Source organism: Anas platyrhynchos, chromosome 9 (genome assembly GCF_047663525.1).
Source record: "Anas platyrhynchos isolate ZD024472 breed Pekin duck chromosome 9, IASCAAS_PekinDuck_T2T, whole genome shotgun sequence".
Classification (NCBI taxonomy): domain Eukaryota; kingdom Metazoa; phylum Chordata; class Aves; order Anseriformes; family Anatidae; genus Anas; species Anas platyrhynchos.
In genome coordinates, this window is record NC_092595.1 from 20,486,283 (window position 1) to 20,506,589 (window position 20,307).

General features: G+C 35.3%; 1 protein-coding gene across 9 annotated transcripts in view; it reads left to right on the plus strand.

The window, feature by feature from the left end:
- LOC119717758 (uncharacterized) overlaps nt 1-20,307 on the plus strand; it is a 518,405-nt gene that overhangs the window by 275,896 nt on the left and 222,202 nt on the right. For 3 of the 9 annotated variants that reach the window (XR_011811361.1, XR_011811367.1, XR_011811362.1), the window contains exon 1: nt 11,162-11,559. The exons of the other annotated variants lie outside the window; for them this stretch is intronic. The gene's annotated coding sequence lies outside the window, so the exon portion shown is untranslated. Of the gene's footprint in view, nt 1-11,161; nt 11,560-20,307 lie in introns of those variants that run through there. 9 annotated transcript variants of the gene reach the window in all.

Genomic DNA, 20,307 nt, shown 5'->3' on the forward strand with positions numbered 1-20,307 from the left:
AACTCAGATAATTGTAATGCTGTACTATCTGGTCTCAGAGAGGCCCTGCTGAAAAATATATGAAAACTATGGGAGTTCATCTTGAAATATTTTCATTATCTGGGTTTAAATACGTTTTAGAACCAGTCTTGAAAAGGAGACACTAAATATTTAAAGTGTGATCCATGAAGATACATGTATATTTCTTCAGTGTGAATTGTAGCTAGCTAAATGTCCTCTAGAGGGAAATAATAATAAATTAATAAGTAAGAAAATCTTTCCCTGAGGCTGAAAGATACAATTTGCATTTTTAACACAACTTTTGTCAGTAGTAATTATTATTAATCTGTTTGTTCATAGTTTCATAGAGTCTACATTTAGACTTTGTGTAGAATTCATTTAGTGTTCGTTGCTCAGGTACTGTGGCAATGAGTGCAGAGGGCAAACAGACATGATGACTATCTGAAGGCTTATTTGTAAATGATTGTATGAAGGAAAACATGCTTATCAAATGATGTGTTTGCCTTCATGTATCAGGCATCATTCTAAAAGGTATTAAATTTGATTTTAATTTCAGGTTGTTCTTTATAGAGTGAGCCAGATATTCACAGTTTAAGTTGGCAGTACTTCATAAAAGTCAGTGTGTTTTGAAGTTAATGAATTTTTCCATTGTGTATATGAACTCAGTATCTGCTGTATGCTTAAAGTGTGTCACATCCTTGAAAGAGGACATGAAGTGAAAAGGTAGAAATTTTGAGGTAGACTGACACTCATTTTGTGTTATTGCAGTGTATATAGTATTGAGATGATGAAACTGGGACCAAGCCTCCATTCCCAACCCTGAAAGAGAATAAATCAGGTTCATCAACAAAATAACTCTGCCAGCAAAAACTCTACAGTGGAGTCAAAGGAGGACTTTCTGATGCCAAATCTTAGATACGTAACTATCACAAGAAAATGTAGAGAAAACGAAGTCTGAAGACATCTTATAATCAGATATATTTGTGTCACTGCTACTTGAAATTGATCTCAATTTGTCAAAATGCCTTGTGATTTGCTTAGGAGCACGTATTACCTTAACAATTAAATATTAAATATTACTGGTGTTATTTCATTGAATAACTTGACTCAAATTATTTGACATTTGGTGGAAGTTCTCTCTGTTTAGGTTAGGAAGATGTGGACATCTGTGCTTCTAAAGAACTCTGATGTTTGCCAGTTGGCATGGATTGTTGTTTTGAAAGATTAGCTTGTGCAGTGTTGATCTGTTAAAACTGAGGCATGGATTATGTGGACAATTACCCACAGCAGTCAGTAGGCTGCGTCTGAGGTTTTCCTTCAAATGTATATAAGTATGAAATTTAGGAATTGCTTCTCTGCACCATTGCCTTGATTCTGCTTTTTTTTTTTTTTTTTTTTTTTTTTTTTCAGACAGCTTAATGGGCTGTAATGCATCTTTGCTCCTGAGAGTGTTTACTGTGTTCATAAGCAAGAGAATAGACAATGGATTTGGCATATCAGCTTTAGAAGGTTATAGATGGTGCATACGCCTTAGCCTAGCCTGAAATGTCTGCTCAGCAATCCTGTGGTGGATAGAATGGAGAAAAGAAACGGTGTGAATACTCTTGTCAGTGTCTAGCTTCCAAATGGATCTCAGACATACCTATGAAAAGTGGTAAGGGCTGACAAAGAAGCGTGTAATAGATTCTGCAATGTAACTATATATTACATTATTTTGACTCCTACTAGTGCCCACTAAGAACTGTTCTTAAATAATATACAGACTGAAATGGTTCATGTTACATTGGTAATGGACAAACACTGCCTTTTTTCTTTTTCCTTAGGCCAGCTTTTGCAAACACTGTGCCTGAAATTTTGTGCAAGGTTTCAATCAATTCTTGTTATGGAATCATGACTAATCCTAATCCTCCTTTTTAAATAGCTCTATAAATTCTTGAACTAAGATGGAAAGAGTGGTGGTGGTGGAGGGTGGGCAGGAAACAGTAAAGTTGCTTAAATTAGCAACTTTGGGACTTTATGGTATTTTTGTGACACTTGATCACAGTGTAGCCAGAAGCTACAGCACAAATCTAACGGACTTGAAACTTACAAAAGAAAGGACTAAAACCAAGGCTAATTAGCTTTCATTTAGAAAAAGAAAAAAGAAAAAAAAAAAAGAAAAAAAAAAAAAAAACAAACAGGAAGGAATACTTTCTTTACAGACATACTCTCCTTCAGGATATGGCACACTGAATTTTTTACAGCCTATTAAAAAAAAAAAAGCTACACATAAGGCCATCAATAAAGTTTGCTGGGTGGAAAGGATAATCCTTATTTCCTTCAGTCTGAAGTGGATTAAACATTTTTATATGCTGGTAGTAGAGAGAAAATAGATATATTTGTGTCTTTTCAACTAGTTTAGAACCACAAGGCTCACCTGGGTTGTATGTGGGACTAAATACTGTCTGACTCGTAAAATAAATGTAAAAATAATTTTAACATATTTTTCTGCATTTCATACCTTGAAACAATACTTAAAGCAAGAAGGTCTATTATTGGGATTAGTGGCTTTGTTGTAGACTTATGTATGGTTTCTAATGAAATCATTTTTACAAGCAGTACTTGGTTATCTTCTCCACTGAAAAAGACTTAGGGTGAGAAAAGCTTGTTCCTGGACCATATGTCATATTTGATGCCATTATTGCCATATGTTGCATTTCTATTCTCACTTGCTCTATATAACTGATATTGATATGTAGTGAGCATTACAAACAATGAGTCTGATCTTAGTGTGTTTGTTACATAAGGATTTCTGATCTGGAATTTGCTATCATTCACATGTTGTACATGACTCCCAGATATTCCAGAAACAGAGGGGACAATAGATTAAAACCCAGTTGCTGATGTGAGTCTTGAAATACTGTATGCTAAATTGTCTTTACATTGTTTTTATTAAACAAATATTGCTTCAGAAAGTAAATCTCTCATCTACTTCCCACTGAGCAGGTTTAAAAAACATTTTCCTCCATTTCCCTAAAGTCTTACTGTGCAAACTACATAGCTCTTCCCACTGTGATCTGTTTTGCAAAAACAGACTATTAATTGAGGATGTTTTTCAGTATTGCCAAAAGGTCACTACTATCAATTATGGATAATATTTGTAAAGAAGTCTTGCCTATAAAGCAATATATCCTGAGTTGTCTAATTTGTTCACTGTAATAAGGCCAAGCCCACTTATTGATTAATCAATCTTTGTTGTCTGTTTGCTGATTATATCAGGAAGTCTCTTAATGTAATGGGATATCATGCAAAGAGTTGCCTATGGGTAATGTATTACAAAAAAAATATTTATTGCTAATACTATATTGAATGTGTTTAACCTGTGGTGAAGCAAGAGATGATTTTTCCAGGACAGACTATTCTGATTTGTTATGGTAAACTGCAAACTGAAACTGAAACCATCTTTGGATTTGAAATATGAACAGTAACATGACTGAGTAAGGTCACCAACAGAGAAGCTTTTCTGTTTTGATCCTATTTGCAAATCATTACCTGATGCGTTCCATTCTGAAGTCTTAATGTTATGCAGTTATACTGCGTTATGGATGTACAATGCATGCATATAATCAAACAAAATCAAACTAAGGTTGTAGTGGCCAAAAAAATGGGTTTGGATAAATTAAAATGTTTTTCAGGCTATATTGAAAATATATTGAAATATGTTTGGCTACTTTTTGGAATTATAGAAAGGAATCTGAGCATATTAAAATTAATCTTCATATGCTTCATATATTCAGGGTTTTTATCTTGTCCCAAATCTTAACAGTGATGTTTAGGGCACAGAAGAGTAATGACAAGAGTTATGTACATAGAAGACACTAAGTTATGTATAATTATCATTATATCTGTTGGCATGAGTGTATCATTCCCACTAAATAATTTGCCTTATTTTGCTGTGACTCCATGATTCATTTGTGTTCTTTTGTATTGTACTTGATGCAAATGAACCACATTAAACTGCCCCCTGCTCACTTTGTGCATATTTAAGCATTTAAAATGTCTTAAAAACCCTTTATCACTCTGCAGCAGAAAGATAAGAAAAATGTGTGAAAAACTCACAAACACGTAGAATTAGAAGTTGTCTATAAAATAACTATAAAATGTATACAGAGTACGATATCTAAGATTTAAGCTGGAATTTGTGTCAGCATTCAAATAAAATAATATATTTTAAATTTAGGAGAAATAATGAACTGCTAATGCTGATGTTCAGTATTAGTATATCAAATTAATAATGTTTTTCAAAACTCATGAATTTTCCAATAAATGAATGCTTGATGATCATAGCAACTGCTGTTAGAATACTCAGTAGGACCAGAAAATCAATGGGAGAAACACAAGAACACTGAAATAATTTTACATTTATACTTGCTTCAGTATTTAATATGTTATAGTTTGTGTTTTTTTTTTTTTTTTTTCTTGTATAAGATGCTCATAATGTGACTTATTCTGACACAGATTGCATCAAGAGTAGTAAAACAGAAAGAATAAAAATGGCCCCTAATTATGGAAGCATTTATGCACTCAGAGGTCGATTTGTATTACTTGTGTGCATTACAGTTTAATGTTACATGGAGTGTTCAAAAGTTAAGAACTTCAGTGACAAGACACCTATTTTAAAACAGTGGTGCCACATATCAGAAATGCCAGGCTTAATATCAACAGCATGTACCACGTCTGCAATGCTTTCAAATTACAAAAGAGTTTTCACCAGAGGGGTACTTAAAGTCACAGGTTCAGTTAATGCATTCATTGAGAATGAGTAAGTAAGAGTCCTCTCTAAAAAAATGTATATAATGTAGTTATATAAATATAATATTATGATATAATAAATGTTTACATAATACAAATTTATAGTATATTATATAATATAAATATTATATTAATTATATATTATTATGTATTATATTATATAATTATATAAATATATATTGATTCCTAGTGGATTCTGGAATGTGGATTCAGCTTTTCTGGCTCTGGAAACCTAATGTTCAACACATGGCCACCTGCAGTTTGTTTTATCATGGTAAAATTTTTGCACCTTTCCCCAGAGAAAAATGGAGAAATCAGATGCTTTCTGTTTTACACATGCTATGTAGATTATACCTTAAATATGTGACATGCAGCCTAAATCCAGACAGTTTTTTGGCCCTAGTACTGGCAACTTGAAAGATATCATATCACAAATTTTAAACTCATTTATGTGGTTATCACAGCTGTTGGAAATACAGTCTATTTGCTTTGCAGCATCCGGGCTGCATCTTTGAATCAGTGCCAACACAATTTCTCAGTACTGCCCCTCTTTGGGAATGCTGCAGTGGTATCGCATTCTTTAATTCTAGGGAAACTGAAATGGTGAGAGGGTTATGTCCACACTGTCAAATCCAGGACCAGACATCAACATCTCCACAGAGAAAAGAAATACTCTCCCTGATGAATTTTTACAGTAAGAACTGGAGGGAAAAAAAAAAAAAAAAAAGGAACAGGAATAATCACTAAAATGCTCCATTGTGTGTTATTACCACAAGACTTCTCCTATGTTTAAGTGGGGACATAAAATATACATAGGTAATATAATGCTTAGCCTTTTTTTAAAGACAAAACAACTGTATAGAATAATAAAATGCCTTCCATAACCAAAGTACTATAAAAATTATTAAACATTACTATAACATTACTAAAGCATGAAAAAACAATTATTTCTATTATGTGTATAGAGCAGTTGTCACAATTCCTTTAAGTAAAGAATTGGGCTTTATTTCACTTAAGCGGTTGCCCACATTATAATGGATAGAATGATTAGTGTGATACTTTTCCTAGCTTTTTCTTTTTTTTTTTTTTCCATCCGTTATGCTATACACAGCTCCATTATACCTTTTTATGTTACTGTCTTGACAACAAGAACATATTCTTCCATGAGGTGTAAGATTTCCAGCAGTTTAATACAAGACCTTTACTCCAATGCCTATAGGGGCAAATGCTGACATAAAACAACTCCACAAAGTGTATGTATATGCACAAATGTACATACAGCCTGATATTACACTGATGAAAAAAGCTGGTTACTTAAGGAAAGTTCTCTTAAGAAAAGTTATTTACAGATGAACACTATCATGTTCAAGCACTCAGGCTCTCCACTTGTGGAATTTCATGCAAGCCTAATGAGGAGCTGTCAACCCCTTATCTGTAAAGAATTCTGGTGTAGGTGGGAGGAAATCAAACTCAATCTTTGGATACTTGTATATTAATACGAACTGAAAAACAAGTATGCAGTAGTCAGCTTCAAATTCTCCAATATCTTGTCATTGAGTAACTACAAGCTAAGTTGCAAAGGTGAGAAAATAATGTACTGTGAGCTCTGCATGTGGGTTACTCTGATGTTGAGTGATTTGATTGATTTATTTAACTAGGGTCAAGTGAATGATCTTGAAACCAGAGAAGACATTCATCAGTTATGTACACACAGCAGTATTTCGGAGGTTCTCAAAATTCTCTCTATAGACAGCAAGATATCACCACAGTACTACATAGTGGTGATGGCAAATGTTGTGCTTGATAGGTGATGAATGCTATCAGTATTCACGTTTGCCAGTATGCTATTGTAAAAGTGAGAATGAATTTAGATGATTCCATTGATTGTGACCAGTTGAGAGTGGAGTGACAAAAATAGGGGTGAACTCTGTTCCCCATGCAGAGGAAGGGCACCTTCTAGGAAAAGAGGTCCATGAGATTCTGCAAGGATCTTACAGAAGATTTCTACCTGCCTTGCAATTGGCTGTCTCGTTGAACCTGACTTACGCTGTGGATGGTCGACTGCCACTCACTTCAGCACCATTCAATCCACTATGTATTTGGGAAGACGGTTGTAGTCTGGGGCCTTAACTTACCTTGATGTTTTAAATCTATCAGGTCCTGAAATACAGTTTATCAGTACTGAAGCTTGTGGCACAAGCCTACACAGGAAGGAAGCTTTGTTTAGCATTTTCTTTTCAGATTAGCACATTAATTACAAAAGCTGGAGCCTAACAAAGTAATTTAACTCAAAGAAATTCAACATCCTTCCAACACATGGGGAGAAAATTTACTGCCTGTTTGTTTAACGTGTATTTATGCAGAAGAAATATGCTAATTTCATCACAGTAGTACTGTAAATATATTACAAAGATAGTTAAAGAAAAAAAGATAAATTTCTTATTCCTTATTGCCTTAAAGAGTTATATAATTTAGCAATGCAAAGGAAAATAAATTAAGCTTCTCTGGTGAAGGCAAGAAAACTTTCAAGGTTTAAAGGCATATTGGAAGAGATCTCTAGAATGACAAGAATTTTAAAAACACACACACACACACAAGAACATCCTATTCTTTCAAGCTTCAGACTCATGACACAGGGCAATGCTTTTAATACACTGAAATATTAATCAGTAGGTAATTTGTAAAAACATACCTAAAAAGTGGCACATTTGTTAATTAGCATTTGGCAATCACTATGCTCTATGACCTCCAGTTCACTTGCAGAATGTGTATCTGGGTACTACTGAGGAGGTTATAAAGCAGTCTCCTAAGATCTGCCTGGTGTTCATCTCAGATTTTTATGTGTCCTCCTAAAGAACCTCCTATAAAGTATTCATGGAGAGAGTAGGCATGAGATTGGGTGAAATCCATTTTGACCTGATTTGGTAATTACTTTGTTTCTGCTTTTTCAGAAGAGTTAATTAAAGCTAAATGGTATGAGTTTATTGGCATCATAGTTAAACTTGACAGATTTTGATAAGACAACAGTCTGAGCTTGTCATATTTTTTTCTGATTCTAGTTCTTCCAGATATAGCCTTATCAAAGGAAGTTGTAAGTCCAATCAGAACAAACAAAAATAGATTTATTGATCTGGTTTGTCAATACCTTTGGACAACTCCTGAAAGAACTCTAATTATCTTAGAAAACAAAGTCTTTCCAAATGGCAATTACATGATTGATTAGTTGCCACTCTTTTACCCTGCAGTCTGAAACATGAAGCTAAAGACTCTAGTTCAGCTCTTTGTAAGAGATCCTTGAATATGGATTGTTGTTTTAGAACAGCTGCTAAAGTTCCAGAAACTTCCAGAAGATGAAGTTTTTTAGAATATCCTCTCTTTGCCACGTAGAGTAATTGATTTCAGAATACTGCATTAATGAATTGCTACATAGCTTTTGACCTGTACTGTTACAGCCAGACACAGGCTTATAATACAGGATTTTGAACTAGAGAATACTTAACTTCCTCCAGTAATTTTTTCTATGCTATATATATTTTCTGTAGCAGTAGTACAAATGGAAACAAATGTTTTTGGATAAAACAGAGAAATGATTTACCAAGCATTTGGTAGCTGAATAAGGTGAAAGCAGGTTTCAGAACCATATACCTGTGAAGAAGTTTAGGAGAGTATCTACAACACAATTTTGATACATGAAGATCAAGATGAAAGAAGATCTAGCTACTAGTACTCCATAGAGGTGATCAAGCATAAAAGGGGACACATATGTCTTGTTGTATAAAAGCATTTGCTCAAAATTCTTGAGGAATTCCAATAGGATGATCGAGTAAAATATAACCGTATGATATCACCATTTTATATAACTGCAAGGGCAAGAATTTTTATACTAAGTGCAATGGTTTTAAGATGAGTCCATTAACACTTTCAGTCTCTACTGAGAAAAGGAAGGACTCCAGCTTGCCTGCAAGACTTATTCCCCAAACCTGGGTAGGTTGGAAGAAAAAGAACAGTGAGCTTGGAGATTTCATTGAGACAATAGAAGGTTAGGCCAAGACATTGGTAACAGAGGAAAGTTTAATTCTCAGCTAGTATTGCCGTTAACAAGATTTATTTATTTATTTATTTATTTATTTATTTATTTATTTATTTATTTATTTGCTGCTGACATGGGACAGGAAGCAGGCAATGAAGCATTATTAAATACCTGTGGGTGATAGAACAGATTTCATCTCTGGTTTTGGAACATAGTTGAGTTCTACCTTGAATAAAGAATATTCAGTTACTTTATGATATCTTGTAAATCCAGTAAAATATAGAATCATAGAATCATAGAATATCCTGAGTTGGAAGGGACCCTTAAGGATCATCAAGTCCAACTCTTGACACCGCACAGGTCTACCCAAAAGTTCAGACCATGTGACTAAGCGCACAGTCCAATCTCTTCTTAAATTCATATCAACTATACTAGAGGTTACAATGCACGTATTAATACCTTTTAAAACATTCACTCTGCCTTGTATCTCCTTACAATGGAAGATAAAAATTACTTGATCAGAATCCCCCTTTCAACATAGTAGCTGTTTTTTATGTCTGTCAAAATGTGATAGAAGGAGCCAGCCTCTCTTCGTGTAGAGAATGTGCAGAGTTGATTTGCGGTGATTCTTAGCTGTTATTCTGTTGGAGGAGATCTGTACCACTATCTCTTGTCCTACAAGACACTCTTATCACCCCATAAGAAGCTATTCCAAGCTGCTTTACTTTGCACAAGCAGGAATAACACCTCTCTGGAGGGTAGGATGCTCCCAGTTAAGACTAAGGTGATAAAATCCATGTTATAATCCTCAGACCAATCCGCAAATATTTGTGGTGGGTTCAGAGTAACTGCAGACCCTTGAAATGAAGTGCTGGTAACCTCAAAAAGTCATACAGATACCACTGTCATAGAGTAATGTAGTTTTTAATTCTAGCCATAGCATTTCTGTATATAGCCCTCTGTGTTCTGTGCATAGTTCTGTGCATAACATCAACATCAACTTATTTGATGTTATTTGCTTTATATAATCAATACTTGTCAAGCTGAATTTTATTAATAGTGTATTTTACAAAAAGCAACAGGATGGTTATCACCACAAAATAAAAGGTTCCTGTGTGAAGTATATTTAATTGACACAGTAGGAGTTACACTCTAGTTATGTTCCTGTAAAACCCTTGTTAATTAGAAAATGGGATCTACACAGCTAACAATTATGAAAGGGATATTTGTGGCCTGTCCATTTCATCTCTACACCTGAAATCTATCCACATCTCTCTCCTTCTTAGATCTATGGCAAAAAAAAAAAAAAAAAAAAAAAAAAAAAAAAAAAAAATCTGTGTAGAACTTATATTTTAAATTTAACCAATTAGCTCAAATAATTTTTTGTATGAGTTTTTTTGTGTGTGTGTGTGTTTTTTTTTTTCAACTGGAATTTTTGTCTGGAATTTATGTTTTCAAAGTGTCCTGTTTTATTCAAAAGATAACTCAAGAATATGAATGGAAACAAGTAATAGATTGTGCCATCCATTTTCCTAATATGGTATTTTTGGTTAGAACTCATTTATTGGCTTAGTCAATGATTTTTTTTTTTTATTTATTTTTTAAAATTTCCTCAGAATTCCTAAGATAACTTTTCTTGACCTGTGTTTCGGTTATGGACCTAGCAGCTCAGAAATCTTTTAATTGTGCATGTGTCTCAGTGCTCAGTGTTCAGGGTTGGGCTGGCACGGGTGCTGGAGCAAGGTGGGGAATGCTTGTGGCCTTTAATTAAACCCTCTTAAGAAGGAGGGGTAAATGGTTTTGGAAGTGCTTTTATTTTTATTTATTTGATTATATATATATAAACTATAGCTTTCTTTTATGTAAAGCCTGATTTTATGAAAGAGCTGACATGTAAACTCTTAATTTTGTGAGCTATAGGAAATCTGTTTTTGACTTCATGGCTCACTCTCAGCACTAACCCTGTTAGTGGTGCAATAACTTGCAGTTCAGCTGCACGTAATCTATTTACAAACAGCAGCTTTGTGCTCCTTTATTTGTATGTCCCTTTAATTTCTCCCTCCATGCTGTGTCTCCTGCTGATGCACCATACCATGAGGATTAATAACCTCCAACAGTTTGTTAGCCAGGGATTCACAGCCACGGTGGCGCGAGGAGCTGGTGTGGTGTAACTGTATATTGCCTGTCATGCCAAACTGGGCTTGAGGCCCAGAAAGCGTGTCTCTGTCCTCTGAGTTCAAAGCTCTTACTCATCACAGGAGTTAGTGATTTGCTTAAATCCCAATGAAAAGGTTTAAATGATCAGTAATGGCAACTCCAGGCTGTGGTAATTATCATGTAGGTAAAGTGACGGCAGATGGGTTGGAGAGGCTGCCTGGGCACAGAAGAACAGTCTTCTCTGTACCTAGGTAAAGCACTGCTGGGCTTGCACTAAGGCAGATTTTTGCCCTCAGCCTCTGGAAAAGAAAACATCCTGCGGTTCACGGTCACCCTTCTCCCTGCCCCAGGTGGAAGGAGAGCTGGTCCTGGGTTCCTCAGAGAGTTCCAGGAGGTTCCAGAACCTTTCCTGGATCCTCCACCTCAGGGTGCCCCCCCTCCCCTCAGGGAGCAGCTGCCAGAGGAACCCGCAGGCAGGGTGCAGCCTGTGGGGGTCACCACATGCACCCCACCACGTGAACCCAGGGTGCATGGGTGGAGCTGCTCCAGGGCAGGGCCTGGGGCGGCCTTTCCCCAGGAAGGTAAGTCAGACATGATCCTTGCTGGTTTTAAACTGTTTTTTGCTTGTGAGCCGCTCCCTGCTCTTGAGTGGTTTTGGGTGTTGTCATCCTGCGGCTGTCTTTCGTGGTCACACTGCTACGCATACATGTATAACATAGAAGCAGCCATTTTAAAATATGGGACTCTTCTGTTGCGTTTGACATCTTTCATGTGATGGCAGAAAAAGTCATCAGTGTGATAGCCCTGGTTCTTGCTTCTGTCTGAAGCAGCAAAGCACTCATGTTGGCGTTGTGTTGCCCATGAAGGGCATTTTAGCCTGGCTCTTCTGGCATCAAAGGCCATTCCTCTGGGCTGCCTGCCCAGCCTGCTTCTGGCCAGAAGGTCCCTCGGGACTGAGCAAGGGTCAGAAGTCCCCACTGAGTTCAAACCTGGACGTTTTGGAAGCCTGTGGAGATGGAGAAAAAATAGCACTGACCACCCCATCGTGCTGTTAAGGGAAGAAAACATTGGAGGGCTGTTGAAATATTCACAGAGGATTAGCACAAAGTTACTGTGTTTAGCACAGGTGTTTCTGTAGCTGTGATACATTAGGGAAATTTACAATGTTCAATGACTCACACACTTTCTCTCATATAGTGTGGTAGTTTATTTTACTGGGCTAGAGTACAAAGCAAGGAGGAACACCTGCTGCTTTTGGTTTTCCTGTAATGTCTAAGCTTTGTGAGTTTTTGTGTAATCTAGGTGTGTTTTTTTTTTTTTTTCTTCTTTCCCCTCTTCCTTCAATGCATTAAAATGTTAACACAAAATGCTTACAAAAAAGCAGGTTTCATGAGAGGCATCTAGAAATGTTCTATTCTTTGCCTATGTGGAATTGCATACCATAAGCTACTTTCACGGGGAAAATTATGGATCTAGAGCTCAGTATATCTACAATATCTATTTCCCTTTGGTAGTGCTATTCAATTCAGTGAGGGGATCTGAAAAGTGAGGAGAGCTTGTTGTTGAGTACAGATGTGTGCCCTGCGCTTTTGACTTCCTGTTTGTTGAACAAGTATTAATTACGATAGCTTAGAAAATATGCTGGTATTTTAAGCATGAAGCTGAACTACATTTGTATTAGCTCAGTGTGTCTTCAAATAAGATAGATTGGAATAGAAGATTTAAAAAAAAATAAATTAGTTGTCTTCCTGCTTTGAGATGGAAGAACCATGTGTGGAATTCCTCTATTTCATGGAAAGCTGAGGAGGTACTTAGCATGGCATTGCCTGGGTGTGATGGAATGGACTTGAGTGTTTCAAACTACAGTACTGGTAACCCATGTACAGCTTTCTCACTCAGCTTCTCAATAAGAGGTTAGATCTTGAATGGGGTTGTTGGAAGGTTAGATCTTAAAAAGGCTGGTTGTGTGTGCTTCATTGCAGAGTGGAAGGAAGAAGGTATATAGATGACTCACAGCTGTTAAGATACATCTAACAGTGTGTCCTTTTGTGGGCAATTCTTCAGGTAATCTATTTCTACCATATCACAAACCCAAAAAGAGAACTAGGTCTTCTTGAAGAACAAAAACTGAAATTTTTGGGAAGAATTATGCACCAAGGACTTGAGATTAGTCTTCCAAAAAGCTTTGATTTTACTTCAGTCACCTAGATGGCTATATTTTCAAAACAGATCTGCGTACTGTGTATTGCAGTTCCATTTTAAAAATTTATCAGAAATGTCTGTTCCAGTGTCCTATAATGCTGCATATGTTCCATACCAGTTCCACTGCAGAGGTATAGATAAAAATGATCCTCTAGGATATTAAAGAATTTTTTAGTGATATTAAATGACTGTATAGCTTATTTCTCATTATAAAAATCTCAATAAAACATCAAGGAGGAAAACCAGAATGTAATAGAAATTGACTGTAATGATGCAGAAGCTTGAGACTGATCATCCTGTCACTTAAGAAATGTGCTTAAAAGGAATAGAGCTGGATTTTTACCCTGTAATCAAAATTAATAGTTTTGAAAACTAGTAGTAGAAAAAATTCTGCAAAGAAAATGGTGAATTATACTGGTATGTTCCCAAAAGGGTACAGGATGGTACAGAGGCAACTTATGGTATTTTCTGTTATGTGGGCTTTCTGCTGTGTAAGGGAATGAAAAACAGATAAAAGAGAGATCAAAAGTAAGCAACCCATCTTGACACCCTGTTCCAGGGGAGTAGTCAGGGCTGACATTTATGAGAAAAAATCAACTAGCATTATTAGAACTTGTTAACTGAACAATTTGATATTGAAATCTCTGAAGCTCTTCAATGTCCTTTTAAGAATAAAACATTAATCCAGGAGGCCTATACCAGTCGTAACTTGATGACTTCATATTTTCAATACTTCCTCTCCTCCTAGTTTCTTTGTTAACCTTCTTCCTTATTAAATTACCATTTATGTTGTAGAAGAAACATAAAAATGCAGAATTTGCTATGTGGGTGAGTTGCTGTAGCAACATTATATTTATAATTCCCTGTATTGTGTGCTTGATCTTTCAACTTTTTCCATCTGATACTTTATATAAAATACACATTGGCCATTTATTTTGAATTGTTTCTTTAAATATAAATATTTGATGCTGAGCCTTAAACATTACACCTTCAAAGAAAGGGGTGAGCTTGAAAGAACCTTTGTGTTGCCATGCTCAAATTACATGTCCTTATTTTCCAAGAAAGCTTTTAAGTGCAGAGAAAAGTTGTCTTTTGTTCTGTCATTTGTAAAATGGATGTTCCAGTACATCGTATGTTTTCAGGGAGAGCATCATTAAATCTCAACAAAGTGGGTACTGCACACTCGTAAGTATCTGTCCTGTGGTTAAAAGGTGTGACAGCAGGTTACGTTGCCATACCTGAGCTAATTTCAAACTGGTTACTGTGTAAGTACAGTAACACTTTACAGGTGATAAAATTGGATAAATAAAAATTGTGGTGTTTTAAATTTAGCTGCTTAAGTTTACTAGTTAAACTACTTTAATTTATATTTGATGATTTATAGCTACATCTTTTAATGAAGGATAGTTTTTCACAGCCTTGAGAACCTAAGACTTAAGAGATCTGTTGATCTGATAGGAAAGGTAGTTAAGGATTTGCAGTAAGCTCCTGATGTGATTAGGGTATTTTTGGGGAAATGAAACATCCATGTATGTCTTGTGTCTTTAGATACTTTTGAAAATCAAACATAATGTTTCAACTTTTGTTTTCTAGAATCGATTAAGAATGTTCAACACCTTATTTTATTAGACTATGCAGAAGCTGGTTTGGATTTACTGATTCCATTGATTCATTATGATTTGGGAGTACTTTGTCTATTGATAGGGCCAGATACCTAGAGGGATTGTTTATGGTATTCTTTAAGTGCATATATAGAAGCTCATAGGGGATATGCAGATACTTGCATTCAAATGCATTCCAGATAGGTTTGGCAATCTTACTTATAAGAATAATGCTTTTTATGGAAAAAATGCAGATGGGGAGAATTTTTCCCACTACAATAGAGATTTTTTTCCTTGGTCTTATTTGTTGTTGTTGTCTTGTTTTGTTTGTTTGTTTGTGGTCTCCAAAACAAGAGGAATCTATAACAGATGCATGCTGCATTGAAGGATATCAGAGACATACATTACATTCCTTATGACTTTTTAATGATGCAATTGTGCATTATATTCTTGTTGCATTTGTAATTAGAGGGCGGAACAGACGGTAAAGACTTGTTCTAAAGCAATGTGTTGATTAAAATTATCCACATTACTAAACTAGTTGTTCATTATAGACGGATTTTTGGCCATTGAAATACTCAGATAGTGTGCTGATACACACTTGATTATTACAGCTCATTAGATATGAGCCTACTTATAAAGAATGTATACACATACACACATCTATACATATATTAATTATATGCTGTATGTGCCTTTAAATATTACTACAGTTGTGAAGGAAAATTTTATTTAACAACAACAAAAAAAACTTTACATGTGTGCAGAGAAGACTTGCTTTTGTATTGTTTCCTTTATGCCCAATATAAGCTCAAGCTAAAGTTCAAAGAGTAATTTATCAGATGAAGTTCTACAAATAGGACTATGGCATAGTTTTTATTACTCTGCAGAAGCCTTCTTTATTTTTAATCAGTACATTTTACCTATCATCTCTTGTTTATAGATTTACTGTATGTCAAGATATGTCAAGATCTGGAGATACTTGTATTAACAATCTTTTTTTTTTTTTTTTTCTTAATGGCAACTGTATTTGGTTCATCTTGTTTTCCAGTCTATGAATTGCACTGGACTGATATTATCTGATAATTCTGTAAATTCTGGATGTCGTAATGTTCTCTCTATATATTAAAAAACAAAATGAAAAACACAACAGGTTTTAGGGAGTTAGGAATGTATGAAAGGAATAAAAGCAGTTGTACCTGTTTTGTTCGCAATTGTTATGAATTTGTATGTATAAAACAATATTATTCTGATAGCTTTATATTGACTTAAAATGGGTCTCATGAAACATTCCAAAATACGTTCAAGAGGTGACTCTTCTGTGACCTTTTTATACCTAAAATATTTGATTCCCCAATTGCTTCCTTGACCTGAAAGCCCGTCCATCACATTTGGTTTTAAAGGAAGCTCCTTGGGGGAGCTTTTGGTGTTTCACTTTAAACATTGAACTTCAGTCAATCCCTATACATATCAGAATGGGATGCTTTAGTTCAGAGAAAAGGCTGTGTGAATGTAGGTGGCTGCATGTTCTTCAGCTCATCATGGCTTCATGTGGAGGTACTAACGTACCTGATATTTCTATCATGTTGCAGACTCTAGCCAGAGGTGGAAGACAGAAAGGCCACAATAAACATTGGGCCCATATGCTTAGAAGAAGAAATCAGTTCATGACATTTAAAAAAAAAAAAAAAAAAAAAGGATTTGACAGGTAAATGACTAAATATATTCCTTTAGTGATCCAACATTTCTTCTTAATGAGGCAAGTTGTCATTGACTTTGCTTGTTGTCTATGAATTCTGAGTGACTCAATCTTCATAATGTCAGACTGGTCAAAGACATCAGTAAATTGCATGAATAATACATGATACTTGGTAATTGTCCTTAGCTGGTAACATATTGTAATTTCATTTGTTCAATAGCATTTGTCTAAAATAGCGTTTCCTGAATTGGCTATTACTTCTGCTTTCCTGAAGTGGATAATGTAACCTATGCGAACGGTATATTTACCTCAGTTTTATGCCTTATGAAGCTACTAAGGCATTGTAGCTAAAGGTATACATGGTGAACGTCAAGCAGTGACATCGATTGTTTGCATGTATGTAGCTAGCCTAGGTCTTTTGTCAACGTAATGCTAACCCCTACCTCTAACAAAAGTATGGTGTCTTTCCCAAATATGACATAGAAACTGGATTCTACCATTAATATGTCACCTTTGCTATTGTGGCAGAGGGAACTTGGCTTGGGAGCTGAGTAGTAGTAGTTCAAATCAACATGTTCCTTTTCAAGAAAGCAAATTGAGAATGTTTCTGTATCTATGGAGACCTCAAAACATGTTTATTGTGCATCTGGCAAATAATCTGAAGAGTTTGCTCTAACAAGGTTTACTGCATTAGGGTTGACTCTTGGCTTCATCTGTTATCACTGAATCACCTTTTCTTTGCTTGCAAATCACATCTCCTAGTCTTCTCTACTCATAGAAAAGACAGAAATGAAAGACCAAGGAATCTGCTGGCAGTGCCTTCTGGCTTTAGGGATGTGTCTGGAATCATGTATGTGTCATGCATAATACATTATGACTTTGAGAAAACAATATTTAATATCTGATTTTTGTATTCTTATTTAAGAAACTGGAACATATTGCCTGTCAGACACTTAGTTAACTGTTGGCCTTTCTTTCTTATCCTCAGACCAAGTCTCTCCTATACGAGTATTTCAAATTACTCTACCAGGTTAAAATGTTGTGAAGCAGGCCTTTTGTTTTTCTTCACCAAATCAAGTGGTGCAGAAAAAATCATCCTGTAAGGTGTACTTATAGCCACTTCCTACTGAATTCTTTACTCTGCACCTGCAATGTTTTTGCTGGCTATATACTAAAGTGCTTTACTATAAAACACGTCCTCTGGTTTTAGAACTATGCCTTGGTGCCTCCTTTTCCAGTCAGGCAAGAAAAATTGTCAGTCCAACTCCAAAGAAAAGCTGAATAGGTAGCAAGCCACATTTTCAAGTTGAAGGACCTTTGGGCAATGAAAGTATAGAGCAAAAGAGTTCTTTGATGATGATATCAAACTCATTTTTGCTGGACCAGCAAACCAAGCATCAGGTATCTGATCAAATTTGAGCAGTTCAACCAGTGTTTGGAAAGAAATATAATCATCAGTGCACAACCTGCAGTGAGAAGGAAACATGAAACTAATACTCAAAAATGCTTTATTAGGGAGACCTGTTCAGGCACAAGGAATATTCATCACTTTCCCCTTAACTGTATGTTTCACACGGTTGTAAATTTATCTGTGCTGATTCAGAAAGTGTCACCATCTCAGAGTCTCTGAGATGAGTCTCTGGTCAGATTCTTATTGGATGTAAATCAGTCTAATTCTATTAATTTCTGATACTTCAGAATAGCTCACAGGATTAATGAATCATTAATGAGTAACTCAGCCTGAGGAATACTTCTTTATTTCCACCCCAAAATGCAATGTATTTTATCTGGTTAGTCAATGGAATACAAAAATTAGAAATGCTCAGGTAAGAATCTGGAAGATGCAATGAAATGAGATTAATTCCTCCACCCAATCTCCCATTTTAAAGTAGGATAAACCAAAAGTCTTTGTAATCTGGAACAAGTATTTATATTTCCACAGTATCAGGTGGGTACTATCTTTGATTAATTTGCAATCATAACTAAAAATAATCTGACTCTTTTAGCTAATTTGACACTTCAGTGTAGGAGTGAACAAATGCTTCTGGGTTTGCACAACGAGGGACTTCCAGTTGCAGATTTTCATAAGAAATTCAGAACTCGTTAATTCATCCTTCAATTGTAAGGTCTCTCTAGTCAACAGATCGACTTCATTGAAATTTGATATTTGAAAAATCAAGTTTTGAGTTTGGTATCTATATATCTAAGTAAACATCCAAGCTGATAACTTAGATTTGCTCCTTTACTTTTGCGTTTCTCTCTTTCCCCTTTCCCCCTTATTTTTTCCCCTCTTTCTTTCTTTTTTTTTTTTAATTTAATATATAAAAATGCCTCTCCAAAGGCATCACCTGAGCCATATAGTTCAGTCTAAGGTGGGTGAGAAACAGGAAAAATCTGCATTCACTTTTTCTGTTGGAGAATATATATATATATTTATATTATATATAAATTATATATATATAATATAGTATAATATATATATATATTTATATATATATATATGAACATTTTAAACCCTTGATAGGGGTTATTGATAGGTCGAAAGTTTACCATCAATTTTATCAATTTTTACTGTTATGTTGTTCTTATCTGGGTATCTGTTTAAAGAGACAAAACATAATTTTTTTGGTATGATTTTTACTGAGATTTCCAAGGCCCCTTTCAGACCCATGTTTCTCATTTATTAAAAAACAAAACAACACCAAAAGCGCACACAAAAAAAACCCTTCAGTCATTCTTTTAACATTATAAAGAACTGCATAAACTTTAAAAAAATATATATATATATATGTATGTATGTATCTATGCCCAGCTACAGCTACATGCTATGTACTTCTAGTTGCCAAATTGACATCTTTCACCTGTAAAACATGTAGAGGGAGAAAAAAAAAAACTGTCTTGGTCTTCAGTCAGAGATACTAGGTTTACACTGTTGAAAAAGGACATCTAGTTTTAGGTATTGTAAACTATGGTATCAGTTTAATGAACTGTACATTCTACAACTTGTGTGTGTGTGCTAAACAAAAATGATGAAAATGTTAACTGAGAAGAATAAAGACTTTTTTGTGTGTGTGCTTGTCTTTGGTCTTAGGAAATGACAGTTGTGGTGTTGTTGGTGAAACTATTTAGAAAATCAGGCTTTTCTTGACCAGTTCACTGATCTCTCAATTCTGCTGTGAAAAATTTGAATCCTGCTTAACTGAGCCTGTTGGTTATAAACATGTCACTTTCTTCAAAAGCTATTGCATATCAGCTGTTCCATGGAAAGTATGCCCTATATGGGCCCTTGAAGCAAACACCAAATAATTTGACTCAGCCTTGCAGGAAAAGGAGTGGCATGACTGCAATTTTCTTGCAGACTGGCAGGTAATTCATCATAACTCTGGGACTACATGCAAACGTGTACTAAGCTATATAAGATTGGTTGGCTGTTGTCATCCCAAAGGATCTTTTTCTTAAGTCTTCTGTTAATGTTGTCTATCTAAGAAGAGGGTAAGAGGTCCCACAGTGAACACATTCTCCATGCAGTTGAAATAGGAAGGGAATAAGGGGTTGTCTGTTTTGTATGGTATTTTTTGTTGTTACTTTGTTGATATATGTATATATATCAACACATAGAGGCACAAGACACATCCATGATTAGCCAAGAGTTTTGGTTTATGAATAATCCAGATGTTAATATATTATCCCTTGTTAGCTGGCTAAATAGCAAACAAGAAAATGCAAATTCCTGTCAGACTATGCCCCAAGACAGAAATATCCAGTTTTAAAGAGCCCATGTTTTAGAAGACAACTTGGACAAGCTTTTCAGGAGAAACTGTAACCTT